General features: G+C 51.4%; 1 protein-coding gene across 1 annotated transcript in view; it reads left to right on the top strand.

Moving 5' to 3' along the window:
* Positions 1-14,779, top strand: part of LOC110292296 (calmodulin-binding transcription activator 1) — a 232,798-nt gene that overhangs the window by 28,148 nt on the left and 189,871 nt on the right. The gene's annotated exons all lie outside the window — the stretch shown is intronic.

Genomic DNA, 14,779 nt, shown 5'->3' with positions numbered 1-14,779 from the left:
CCGGGCAAATAAGCTGTGTCCACACTCTCTGCTCACCTCCTAGATAGCCTGGATAGAGAGGGAACCCAATCCAGGGCAAGTAGATAGAGGAGCGGCAGCCAGGCCCTGGGCATGGGGAGAGCTGACTGCCTTGCCGGTTTTAAGAGGAGCAGGAAGGGGCCTGTAAGTTAGAAGTAGGGGAAGCTGGCGTACTGGCTAGCACAGTAAGGGAACTTTGATATGTCTTAGGGTCCAGGCTTACTTGAGTTAATCAGAAACTATATGCCCACCCTCGTCAGAGTTAGTTGGTTCTGAGGGGTGGGTGAGAGAAATAAGGCTTTTCCTGACAGACCTTCACAAGGTCTCTGGGGAATGCAGAGTTCAGGTAGCAATCCTTCTGTCTACTCTATGAGAGTCCAACCTGAGCTGAGCCTACACTGCCTGTCACACCGGCCATTGTCCAGCACCGCCATCTGGGGGCTCCCTTCACACCTAACATTGCCTGCATCCCAGGGTAAGGCAGCAAGCTCCAGGCCGCTTGGGCCCAGAAGAGCCAAGGAGACTTCAGAGGTGTGGTTTGAGGTTTGGGCCTCCCCACACACCACACACACTACACACAGACACACACCACACACACACACACACACGTATATACACATGCACACACACACACACACACACACGCATAGGACTCATGGACTCACAGTCACACATGCTCACACACAGGCTCACAGAACACACCCACCCTCACCAAGTCTTTTTCTCCTTGTCCCTTCTCTGGGACCGCACCTCTGCCGAGGGGCCTGGCAGCCCGGGGTGGGTAGGCACACTCCCAGCTCTGGGGACTGTGGAGCCATTTGCTCCTTAGAGCAGCACTTAGCCCTGTTTCCTCTTCTCTCCTCTGGCTCCCGGAGAACCCCAAGCATTCCCAGAAGGAGAGCGGACCCTTTATTACCTCCTGGGCTCAGCACAACTGCATCCATAATTGAAAGTGGCTTGACTCAAATTGCATTTTCCCCAAGGAGCTCAGAAGACAGGAGTGCGGGAAGAAGCATGGGCAGAGAGGAGCTGCCAGCCCCACTCCTAGGAGCCACCAGCCTGAGAGTCAGAGCCCCATCCCCTTAGGCCTCCCAAAACAAACGACAAGGAGACAAGAGCGGAGCCTGCCTCCCTAGCAGAAGCACCTCTCTCCTGAGGAATCCTCCCTCAGGCTCCACCCTGGGGAGGAGTCTACAAATCACTTTGTTGATGCAGTGCTAGTTTGTGCCACAGGGCCTTTGCTCATGCTGATTCCTCTAAAGCCCACTTCTCTTTCCACAAACCACAGTGCCAGCAAGGTCTGCAGAGCTCTTGGCTGTGTCTCCGACAGGGCTGTGCATGGTGTTTGTCATTAAGTCCATTTGGAGACCTTATGAGGCAGGGTTGTTCTGGCTGCTGCATTAGGGACAGGGAAATGAGATACTTGATGGGTGCAGCCAAGAAGAGGCACTGACAGCCTTCAGCTGGGGCTCTCTGTCTCTGAGCTGTGCTCGAAGCAAGGTGAGGTTGTCTCTACACAACCCTCTGTAGATCTCTGGCAATACATGGGAAGGATGGCTGCTCTCGCCCCATCAGAAGAGGTATCTATCTGGAAAACTTCTAGACACTGAGGCGGGGCCAAACAGACCCTCAAAAGTTCTGAGATAAATGTGATGTCGGTGGTGACAGTTACCGTACGTAAGGCTCCACAGTGGTCTGAGAAGGGAACAGAGGTCAGCCGTGGAAGACACACCTTAGGACCTCTGAGCTCTCACAAGTGGGGCACCTTGTCCTGCAAGTCCCCTTCGCAGCTTCTGGGTCCCCAGAACAGAGCCTCAAACTAGGAATATGTTCAGGTGCTTGTGGGTTAGAACTATTGAGGGAAGTGGGGGATGGGATGGGCAGAGTCAGGGGCTGAGCAGCAGGAACAGGGTCCAGCCCACCTCCTGAGGACCTAGGCTCTGACACCTTCTGCCACTGCCTGAGTTAGCACTGCCTTGCTTTCCTCTGGCTTTTCTTTCCATCCTGGCTTCTGTGGCTGGGCGGGTGCAGGAGTTGGGGTGGGGGGAGGCTGAAGGCATGCACGATTTGCCTGGGTGCCCTCCCAGGCAGGATCCCAGCCCTGTGAAGGAGGCTCTCCCTGATCTGGCTGGGCAGAGATCTGGATACAATGGGGAATGGGCAATTCCACCATCATTTAGCAGTGACCTGGGATGTCTGGGGAGCAGACGGTTCAATTATTTTCTTCTCCACTCCTAATGACATCCCTAAGAGCAACAGAGAGCCTCCTCCCCACTCTGCCCCCTCTCACTAGCGAGCGATCCCACTAGCACCAGGTGGTGCACGCCCAAAGCACTGCCCAGCAACAGGCTGAGGACTACTGCGGACCTCCACTAGGCTGGGGACACTTGCCAGAGAGGAGGGGGACCAGGATTCAGGACAGAGACCAAACATTGTGACACTGGCTTGATTTCTGGACTGTCAGCCATGGCACTTTATAGTCCTAAGGGCCGTGGGCCATTTTTCCCTCTCTGGGTCTACTCCATTTCTGGATTGCAGTCCATGAGTTTCAAAATGGCCCAGGATCCCTGAGTGGTTTATAAATTAGGGCTGTGTTCTGGGAGCACCCAGTATGTGGTCATATTTTAGTTGGTGTCAGAGTTTCCATTATAAGCCCCATTTCTCAGAGGTTTATAACTAGGCCATAAAAACACACTGAGGCCAGAGGCTTGGACCAGACCTTATACAGCTGCTGGGTCCAGGCTCCAGGTAGGGACATCAGCAGACCTGCCACAGAGTAAGAGGCCAGGGTCCCAAAACTCTGTGACCTGGAGTGAAGGTCGTGAGCATGGGGCATCATTCCCGCCAGACGAGAGTTGCATGGACGCTGAGGCCATCTGTAAATGATAAAATGAGCCGAGGGAATCAGGTGTCACCTGACAGTTGGGTGACCAAAGGTGAGATGGTCCTCTACCTCTCAGGGAGCCTCTAGGCCATGTATACTAACTGTCATCCCAAGGTCATCCCAGGAACAACAATAATTTATAACAGTCGCCTCCCTCTGAGACCATAGAGAGCCTGAAAAGTCACTAACCAGACATCAGACCAGGAGCATTCCAGACCCTCTGTGGCCAGAGGGGAGAGGGAAGGAGAGAGGGAGGGGAGATGAGAGTCTTGCTGTGTAGCCCAGGCTGGCTTAAAGCTCTCCAGCCTATAGTGTCAGGATTAGAGACATGTTCCTCAGATTCCAGACTGATTTTCACACCAGAAAAATATTCCACATTTGGTAAATAAAAGAGCATAAAGTCAGCCCTACCATTTTCATTGAATAACCTGGCTTGGAAAGTAAAAGCCAAGATCAAGCTCCCAGGACAGTGTCTCCCATCAAACACAAAGGAGCTTAATGCCTGGGCACCCTCCAGGGGCCTCCGGTCCAGTGGGTCTGGGGGGAGCTCAATGCCTGAGCACCTTTCAGGGACCTCTGATCCAGTGGGTCTGGGATGAAGCCCGGGATGGCTTCTGGTGTCAAAACAGATTGGAGTGGGTTCACCTCTGATGCCTGGTGTTGGCTGTTCCTGCAGTAGAGGGAGAGGCAGAAGACGGGTGGGGATGGGGGCCTCTCTCCCTGTGTCAGAACCTCCGGGACAGTGGTGGCCCTGTTGCCAGGAGCTGTGGGAGGGGGTCAACACTGAGGGCTTGGCCTTTACAGGGGCATCAGAACTGAGTTGAGGATCTCTACTAGATATCTTGCAGTTCCTGGGACAGAAATGTGCTATTTGTGCAAAATAGTTTTCCTCTCGCATTCCCTAAGATCCACAGTCCCCTGATGCTCCCCCTCATGGGGACCCCGTTTCAGGATCCTCCTGAGCACCCTGGTTCATAAGAAGGACCATCACCCCTGCTCTGGTTTGAGGGTGCTGTGGCTCCCTGTGGTTTGGGGGTCACTGTGCCTTTGCAAGATTAACATCACCCTCGATCCCTGGCCAAACCCTTCATACCCTCCCTTACCCACACACACAAGGCTGTCTCCCTGGGAAGGCTCCTGGGAGCTTCACTTCTGCCCTCCTTAATCCCTCCATGCGATTCTCCTTCAGCATCTCCTCTGCTGACCTATTTAGTCTTCCCATAGTCCTTGATAGACTGCTGGAGGTCACGTGCTTGTGAGTGATCATTAATTCCACATGTCAGCTGATGTTCTTCAAAGGTGGAGACCATGCCCTAACAGCACGCCGCCATCTCCCTTCCCTTTCAAGTCAAACCTGGGAAATTAAGCAAAGCGCTTCGTAAAACTCCAACTTTGCAAGTCCTAAAGTTTTGGCTGCGAAGATGATTCAGACGGATGAAGGTGCTCTCTCCCAAGCCTGACGACTTGAATTCAATCCCTGGGACTTCCATGTGGTGGGAGGAGAGAACTAACTGCCCCAGATTGTCCCCTGACCTTCACACATGTGCTGTGGCATGTGTACACAAACACACACACACACATGTGTGCACACATACACACGTGCACACAGTACATGCACATGACTGCACACACTCACACATGCAAATGAATGCACATGTGAGCACATTCATACACACACCACATACACATTCTCACACTCATGTGTGTGCACTCTCACATACATGCACATGCATGCACACACACAAACTCACACTCATGCATACACATATGTGCATGTGCACACACATACACACACTCACACATGCAAATGAATGCACATGTGAGCACATTCATACACACACCACATACACATTCTCACACTCATGTGTGTGCACTCTCACATACATGCACATGCATGCACATACACCAAACTCACACTCACGCATACATACATGTGCATGTACACACACACACATACTCAAGGGTTAGAGAAACAATTTAGTCCTGTGGCATTGCACACTCATTCCTCACCTGTAATGTGGGATTACCATGCGTAGTTGTGCATTATAAGGAAGAGGGATAATGAATGTACATTGTTTAGAATTTAAAGGCATATTGGCCACTCTCTCACTGCCATGACCTCTGAAGCCGAATCGCCTTCTTATACAGACAACAGCCAGTAGATCAGGGCCCTCCACTTCACTGTGGTCTCATCTCGACTAATGCCCTCAGCAGCAAGCCCACACCAGGAAACATTAAAACCCTTGGGACTTCACAGCATGATAGAGCTAAGGATACAAAACAGCATGTAACATTACAGGGGGGTGCGCCCCCAGCAGGCAGGGAGGGGGTATCACATCTATCTTGGATCCCCTTCTAGAAACCTCTCCCAGCTCCCTAAGCAAGGGAAAAGGCTCAGATCTTCCTTAGGCCTCCCGTCCTGCCTTGGCCCCAGCCCCAGTCACTCACTAGACCACTGTTGAGGTCGGATGCTCCAGTGGAGGAGTCCACAAATGGGTGAAGGGATCTGTTCCTTCACCAAGCACCTACTGTGTACCACAGCACTGTGTGCAAACTTAGAAATGCATCCAAGAAAATATTAGGGGCCAGAGTGTGGCCTTGGGGAGGGCTGTCCTTTGAAGGACAGGGGAGATATATCCTCAGAAGAAAGATGAGACCCCTTTGTGTACAACGAACTTGTTCTTGCAGGGAGGGAGAACCTACCGCCCCTCCTGCCTCCCATAGGCAGGGGCTGAGCAGGCTAACTTTGTAAGGCTCTGCCTCTTAACACAAAGTCACAGGCTCCACCACAGAGGGGTTTTGTTTGGAACTTAAAACACTTGCTCAAATTAATGACCAAAAATGTCAGATGTGTCCACAGCTAATTATTCATTAGATGCTTAATTAGTGTGGGATGATCATGACATTTTAATGTTATTAATTTTTATACTGTAATAGGAATTAAATCGTTCTGCTGTCCCAAAGCCTCCCGGTGGAGGCTTGCTGTGGACTGGGGGGAGCCAGGAGGAAGCAGGAGCCGTGGGGACAGCAGGTGGTGGACAGGCAGAGCGCTGGCCCAGGTCCAGAGCACGTGTGTCTCTCCCTTGGCTGGGAGGGACTTCCTCTGGCCATGTATAATAGCCCCTCTAAATTGGATCCTTCCAATGCTATAGGTTAGGTGTCCTGAATGCAGATGCCCTGGATGCTGGGTACTCTGGATGCTGGGTACCCTGGATGCAGATGCTGAGATACTGCAGTCGTGGGTAGAGCAAAGGGATTGTTCCTGCTTGTCCCTTTCAGGGTTCCACATACTTCTTCTCTCTCCTCAAGACGATAGGAAAGGCAGAGGCCATCCTGAAAACCCCAGATAAAAAAAGATAGTGAACACGGGTGCCACACCTCAAGGGTCACAAAACGGATCCCCATACCGAATGTACAGAGGAAAGAGACAGAGTCTGTGTTCAGACAGATGGAAGGCAGCCATGTCGGCGCGGAAGGGTGAGATACATGAGTCTCTGACCGTCTTTTCTTTGTAACCTGCATAGTCCATTGTTATCTACTTAGGAAACCAGCCCGTGCCCAGTTTTGGAAATCGAACCAGTCAGAAAAGGAAAGGGGTTCTAGAAAAAAAAAATCACATGACATCCCACCACTTGGAAATCATTTTCAAACCTCAGCGTATGGGCTTCCAAGCCACACTCAGGCACGTGACTGTGGGCTTAGGCAAACGTGCTCCCGTTGGACACAGTGGTCCCAGGGTAAACGTGCTCCCGTTGGACACAGCAGTCCTAATAATCCCCTGTCACAGAGTGGCATCTCACGTGCATCATTATAGGCTATGTGGTTCAGATCTGTGGAACGCTTCTTTAGCGACCCTGTCATAGCCTATTCCACAAACGCCTAATCGTCCTCTGATGGTCAGACTTTTGATGATTCTTAATTGTTCTTAATGAACACTCCAAACCCCCTGGTATCTTTTCTACGCTGGTCAGCTTAATTCTTTGTGATAAACTCCAAGACACTGCTCTGCAAGGAGACAGGGGACTTTCTTTGTTGGAGAGGAAGTCTGCTTGATTTGTAGCCATAGTCAATGTTTTAATCCCCCTGTAGCCGTGTTCTCTGCTTATGGGATGGGGGTAATGACTGCAGGCCCAGGCGCCAAGCCCAGCGCGTCATAGATACAGTGGAACTTGGGCTCCCGTTCAGTACTGCCATGTGCTGACTCAGCACAGAAAGGACATCCGTGCATAATGTTCCTTGTCATCTTTTCATCTCATAGGAAAGAAGAACTAGAGTGGGCTTGGGCTGAAGGGGTGGTGTCAGGAAGAACGATGCTCTCTGGAATTTATCTTCAAAATTTAAAGGTCACAGGTGTCTAGAGAAACCCACACAGGCTTCTAGACACTGCTTGGATATCTTGGCTTGTCACGTCAGAGGGAATGTAGTATCCATTCTGTTCTGGGAATGAAAACCAGCCCAAAACAGAGGAAGCAGGTCCAAACATAGTTTAAATCAACATATTATGGCAAGTATCAGTGTGGGAGGAAGTTCCCCTAGGGTGGCCTGAAAGATCCCTCTTATACCTAGCTCTGAGCCTGTGACTGGGGTAGGTCCTCTGGATTACTAAGTTTGGGCAGCCACTGAGCCATTGGAGACTCTAGGTTCTCTAGCCTAAAAACAGAGGCCAAGGGCCCAGAGACTCTTCTCCCACCAGAGACTGAGAGGACATCTGGATAGACCTGTGGCAGCTGATATGTCATGGATGTGACCAGAGACAGATGTATGAAGACCATGTAGGAGCTGGGACAATAAAGGCCAGTTTGACCTTCTTTGCAATTTGGAAAAACAAACAAACAGCAAACAAAAAATCAAAACGATACAAAACAAAAAACTGGTAAAATAAAAGCTGTCAGATGCATAGCTGAGCCTCTTGGAGGCTGAGCCCCCACCCACCATGCCCTGTTTCTTAGTGGATCTCCTATCCTTGCTCTTCTGCCTCCTCTTTCCCTCTGCTTTCCATGGATTCTCTCCATCATGAGTCTGGGCTCATCACTGGGAGTCCCAGTGAAGGCCTCGGTGGTATCTTGGCCTCTCAGAGCACTGATGAGTTTGTCTGAGGAATGAGGACAAAGAGATACACTCAGTCAAAGCAATCGGAGAGCCCTGGGGCTCCCCCTCAGGGTGGCAGTGTGTTCTCCCTGCCCTTGGGAGCGGGCCCTCAGGCCCTGTGCCCATTCAGAGCTGGCTGCAGCAGAAGGCCCTGTATCCCAAGGAGGACATGGACACAGTTCATCAATTTCTCTTGGCCCTTTCTGCCTCCATCTCTTCAAAGCCAAATATCATAACAAATCTATAGAGCCTCCCATCAATGGGCAGAGGGAACCTGGCCAACACTGGTCCCCTTCTAAAGCCACCCTGGGAAAACCCCTCCTCTGCTGGGCACTTGTTTAGCCACTTTCGGTCAAAGACACACCTGTCCCAGCGACCACTTTCTCTGGGGAGCTCCCACTTCCTGCTGTGTCCACCCAGCTGTGAGCTCAGCCATAGGGGAATGTGTGGGAGAGGAAATGTCCTTCTGATCCACTCGCCTTCCAACAGAACCACCAGGGGCTGGGGGATGGCTCCATTGGTAAAGGGCTCACTGCACAGGCATAAGGACCTGAGTGTGAAGCCCCAGCACCCACAACAAATGTAGGGCATGGTGATGTACAGCTATGGGGAGGGAGGTACAGGAGGACACACAGAAGGTCTCACTCCCAGGCAATCAGGTCACCTGGGCAAGCTCCAGGTTCAGCAAGAGATCCTGTCTAAAAAATAATAAGCTGGAGAGCAATTGGAAAAGGCACCCAACATTGACTTCTGGCCTTCACATGCACAAACACAGACACACACACATACATGCAAGCACACGTACACACAGACAGACACAGATACACACACATAAGTACATGCACATACAGGGATACATACGCAGATCCACACATGCAAGCACATGCATGCAGACAGACACACACATACATGCAAGCACATGCACAAACACAGAGACACAGATACACACACATATACACAAGTACATGCACACACACGTACATACATGCACACATAAAGTCACATACACAGATCCACACATATAAGCACATGCATGCACACACACATACACACACACACACGTACATACATGCACACATAAAGTCACATACACAGATCCACACATATAAGCACATGCATGCACACACACACACACGTTTTAACATATGAGCTTTTGGGAAGGATAACTCATATCTAAACCTAACCATGCCCCAGAAAAAAAAATGTCCTGCGAAGGCTACAGACTGTGAACCATGATGCCGTAGGCTAGTATAGGTGCCTAGGAAGGGGACCAGTCCTGTGCCAGCAGCGGAGGACCCTGGGAGAGGTATCAGTCCCCAAGAAAACCTCCTGGCCAACCTCCCCGCCACATCAGCCATTATGACAGACCACCTGCTTCACATAAAGAAAGGAAAGGAACACCTGATATTAGCGGCTATTAATCTCGAGATCCTAACCGCTTGCTCTAATTAGAGGCTTCTGGAATCATCAAAAGCTCGTTTGCAAGGTGAGACACCCAAGGTGTCCCGGGGCTGATGTGGAGCCCACCCCTCCCACCCTTCACTGATAAGCAGGAGCTTAAGGTGGTCAGATCTGGCTCTCTGGGGCACTGGGCAGGTAGGTAGGGCTGGAAGAGGGGGCTGGAAGCTTCACACAGACCTCACTGAGGGCAGCTATTGTTTGTGACTCCTCAGGAGGTGGTTCTCCTGCAGGGCCCCCTGCCCACAGCACCACTTTTCACAGGAACTCTGAACACCTGGAACGCTGGCATGGCGAGACAGTGGGAAGCCCCTTCCATGCATCAGTGTCCTAGAGCTGGGCATGGGGCTTTAACTGGCTTTGTGAATCTCCCTGGACCTGATGGTCCCCTGAGTTATCTCTTCCCTGAGCCACCTCAGCCACGCCCATTGTTTGGACAACAACTCTCTTAATTCCTCTCCAGTTTTGAGCCTCTCCTCTGAGCTGTAGGCTGCTCATCCAGCTGCCTGCCTGACAGAGCATCCTTCTCCTCCAGAGGCCGTCAATGCTAGCCTCATCTGTGGCCTGTTCTGCAGGTCCCTGTGTCTCTTCTGAGGCTCTCTTTCAAACATCAGCTCACAGCCTGTCCACTCTTCCTCAGTTCTCTTCATCTTAGGTTTTAGAAGGGATCCTCTCTGAGTCTGGGGCTCACTGAGTTGGTTAGACGCCCGGCCAGCAAGGCCCTGGGTTCCACCTGTCTCTACCTCCCTGACGGTGGGAGAGGGGCATACCGCCACACCCAGGCTGGTGCCTCTCCTCTCTGTCTGCACAGTCGGATCCCTCGCTCGCTTTTCACAGTTGTCTCTTTGCTCATCTTGGGGACATCAGCTACCCTGCTATGGTTCTGAGTCTCAGGATTGATTCTCAGAGGTCTTTCTAAAACATGTTATTTCATGACACTCCACTCCCCAAGTCTTCAAAGATCTCCTCATCCTGGGGGTGGGGAAGCAATAATCACCCACACTTGGTGGACACCCCTTCACTGGCCAGCACCAGGGCTTTGTGTTCACAGAACCTACCTGTGGGGGCCCAGCAAGAGGTCATCCAGTGTGCCTTCCTCCTTTCTCCTCTTCCTCCCTTTTTCCTTTCCTCCTAAACGTGCCTCAGAACAGAGACACCCCACTGCGAGAAGCTTCAGAAACACCCCCCCCTCAGGTTCCAGCCCATGGGTCACAAAATCAGAGGCACTGGGAAGTTTTGCTGAAAACACCAAGTCTTGGGCCCCATCATGGCCCTATTATGTCAAGCCTCTGGCGTAGAGCTGCAGAGCCAAGTTTTAAGAAAACATCTGCTCACACTGCCCTAGGACCCGCACTCTGTGCTGCACGGAGTTGGGGACGGAGTCATTAGTAGACTTCCTGGGGGGCAGTGCTCCTCTTTCCCTCCTAGGCTAATGTGCTTGTATGACTGTTTCGAAGGTTGACTCCTTCTGTACGCTGTGTCAATCTCTTCAACAAGCTCGGTGGCGAAGACATCAACACCTCCTCTCATGTGGTCTTCGCTGTCGTGACCTTTATCTTAGAGAGAAAGAAACTGAGGCACGAGAGAGGTTAAGGGCCTGCCTAGCCTGCGTGAAAAGGTCAGTGGGAGGCATCTGAGGCTTGAACTCAAGTGGGCTAGTTCCAGAATTTGAGTTGTGACTGCTTTGAGAGTCCTTCTCAGTACCTTAGATGTCACAGATGAGTGGAAGGATGGATGGATAGATGGATGGATGGATGGATGGATGGATGGATGGATGGATGGGTGGGTCGATGGATGGATGGACAGATAGATGGACAGATGGATGGATGGACGGACTGACGGATGGATGGATGGATGGATGGATGGATGGACAGATGGGTAGATGGACTTAAAAGCCACTTGCTCAGATGATACCACACACATCTATATTTAAAGCATTGCCCAGGGTCTGGGGCTGTAAATCACATCTCCAAAGACACAGTGCTGTCACTCTCTGGGAACGAGGAGGCAGGCCATATGCTGGAGGGGACACCTCGGTCCCCATGGCCTGTGTTCTGCTTTTCTATCACTCCGCCTGAGAATGCCTTGTTCCTTGTCCATTCCACAGTGCACACAATGAAAGTTCTGTCATCAGAGTCACACTCTGCATCCCAAGGGTGACTGGCCCAGTGTGTGGAGCCAAGGTCTGTCCAACCCCATGAACAGATACAATCTGTCCCTGGGCTCTGGCATCCAGGCCCCTCCTCTCTAACGGCCTGCCACGGTGATGCATGGGGCTGGCTCAGCAAAGCCTAGTTCTTGGCCACAAGGAATGCATGCCATGGGAGTGATTTGATTAGCGACTCTGCACTGGGTGGGGCCTCCTGCAGAAACGCTGAGTGGAAACTGCTCTTTGGGGAGGTGGGGTCCCACTTCCCTGAGCCATCAGCAAAAGTGTGGTTGAGAGACATGGATCTATAATGGGAAGACTTGAGGAGAAAGGAACCACACGCAGACAGCAGTGGTCAGGATAAGTCCATCCAGCCCTTAGAAAGGCCTGGCACCTGTCCCAACCTTCACTTCATGATTCCTTCCAGAATGTCACAGTCTGTGCCCAGACCGGCCTTCCCTGAGACACTGAAGAATCCCAAACACACCACTATACATTGTGACCACTACACACCACTACCATCACAGCTGTTACCATCACCACCACCACCACCATCACCTTCACCATTATCACCACCATCGCCATCATCACTGCCCTCACCACCACCTTCCCATTGCTTAAGAAGCCTGTGCCAGATGTTAACGGCTCTCGAATGATTGTTTTCGGCCCCGAACCACACAGAGTGACGTTCTTGTCAGTCTGTAGAGAAGTGTGGGAGGCTTTTTAAGTTTGATTTTGATAAAATACAACTTACCAACATTTTCTCTATAGACCCGTAAGTGTGGTATTGCTAGGTACCAAATATCTTCTATTTTTACTAACAGTCTTAGCATTTCTATAGCTCAGTCCGTGGTTAGTATTTAGTTATGTGGGTGGTCAGAGCAACAAGTTGGAGTTCATGCTGCAGGGGGATTGTGATATTTTTATTTTTTCTAGGTTTTGGTTTAGGGGAGGAGGTTTTTGAGGTGTGTCTGTAGATGTCTAATTGCCACAGCAATGTTTGTTGAAAACATTACCCTCCTTCCATTTAACTGCTTTGTGCCTTTATCAAAAAGCTGAACTTGTTTATGCAGGACAAACTGCGTTCCGTGTTCTATCCCACTGGTCTGTGTGTCTGTCCCTTCTTGGTACCCCCACTGGCTACATTGCTGTCACTCTGTGGTCAGCCTCAATGTCAGGCAGACTGGGCCCCCTTTGTGCACCTCTGTGGGTATCTTAGCTCTCCCAGGCCTGGGTCTTTCCACACACATGATAGGAAATATATACCTGTCAGAAAATGTTGCTTTGGGAGCTAGAGGGATGAGGCTCACAGGAAAAGCATTTGGCACTCAAGAGTGAAGGCTGAAGCCCAGGTCCTCTGTACTTTGTAAATGTAATCCTGGTGCATGCTGAGGCAGGGGTCCCCAGAGCGAGCTGGGCAACTAAACGAGCTGAATCAGCAAGGTCTGGGTTCAAACGAGATGGAGAATGACTGAGGAAAACGTTCAACGTCAACCACAGCTACACACACACACACACACACATGCACACGCACGCACATACACAAGCATGCATGCACATGCACATTCACGCACACACACGCATGTATGCGTGTACATCCGAACACATACAGACAAGTATACACGCCTCATAGGCTTCAGCCCATTGATAGATTTAGAAAGGATTAGCATCCTCGCTGTGCTGCGGCTCCCGTCCATGAACAGCAGATGCTTCACAGCTTAAGCCCCTTCTTGGACGACACCAGTTTGGCCACTTTAGCACACCACTCCTGTACACAGGTTGGCTGCAGAATTTCGTTCTCTTTGTCAGTCTTGTAAGCGCCACCGTGAGTTTCACTCCATCTCTCGTGTTTGTCCTTTGAATACGGAAATGAGTCGGTTCTCCCGTGTCCATCCTGTCTCTCATCACCTTACCGAGCCTCCTTGCCTGTCTGGGTTAATGTTCTGCAGGAGGCTGGGGACTCCATGGCATCTATAGAGCTGGTTGTATTTCTGCCAGACCGACCTATGTGTCTTGTGCTTTTTGTCTGTGCCTTGGGCTCCCTCTACTGTGCGGGCTGAGAGTGCAACAGACATCCCCACATTCGGCTGTCCCTACTAGGGATTTTGTGGATGCTTTTTGACAATCAAATAGAGATGATCCCTCCCCCTCCCTCTCCCCCTAACTCTCTGAGAGACACTCTCATTCATGAAACTTTGGGAACCAGGAGTTTGCCCCCTCATGAGTCACTCAGCAAGCCTGAGCCTTAGGCCATCCATCCCACAACAACAGCATGAGGGGTGTCACTCTTCCTACAGAAAGCCCATCTAACACATACCCTCAGAGTGCCCCTCATTTTATCCTGCCATACCACACGTGACTACATCCCTCTGTCCTCCCAGGGACTGGCCCAGGCTAGCATTGCCCCAGGAGCTGCTGCCGTCTCCAGTTTATTTTCCCACACTGAGCATCATCCCCAGAGCCCATCCGTCTCCCAGCTTCGGCAGCGGGCAGAGGACGTGCCGCCTTGTCCCAGCCTAGCCCCAGCTCTGGAACCTTCTGCAGGCACCGCTTCCTGTCTTGCCACAGCTGCAGGATGACCTACTGCCGGTGCCCTTGGTGGTTGTTGTTGTTCTTAATCAGGGAAACAATTTCTGCCTATGCAAATCTCTTTAATAATAGCAATATTATTATTGTTATCATCAGTGGCCTCAGGCAGAGAGAGTCCCGCTGGATTGGAGAGAAGCCAAGCTGATGGTTTTCTGCACCAGGGCTCTGAGCATCCTCAGGCTCCAGTAGAGAGGAGCACTCACTTCCCTGAACAACTCCAGCCAGAAGGGAAAGTGACACCAGGGGGGCTACAGTCCACCCATCCACCTCCCCTGCTCCCTGCATTGAGCACACGATCTCAAGCCATGGCACAGGCAGGACAGCTCTGGATTGAGTCTTCCCTCCTTAACATCTACAGACCACCCACTGACCATATGCAGGCTGCTGCCCAGGGCCAGATAGGCAGGCAGGACCCAGGGGCTACTCACAGTCTGCGAGAGAGACAAGCAGGACAGAGCAGAACGTTTGGCCAGTCCTCTGCCCCCAGCACCAAGGACTTGGAGATGCTGGTACCTCACCCAGCCTTGACCAAAACTAGGGTCTAGTGAAAGAGGCAGGACCTGGCTGCAGAATTTAAGGTGGATCCATGAGAA

The sequence above is a fragment of the Mus caroli genome, chromosome 4, assembly GCF_900094665.2.
Source record: "Mus caroli chromosome 4, CAROLI_EIJ_v1.1, whole genome shotgun sequence".
NCBI lineage: Eukaryota > Metazoa > Chordata > Mammalia > Rodentia > Muridae > Mus > Mus caroli.
The sequence above is the reverse complement of the archived record's forward strand: the minus strand, read 5'-3'. Positions and strand labels throughout refer to the sequence as shown.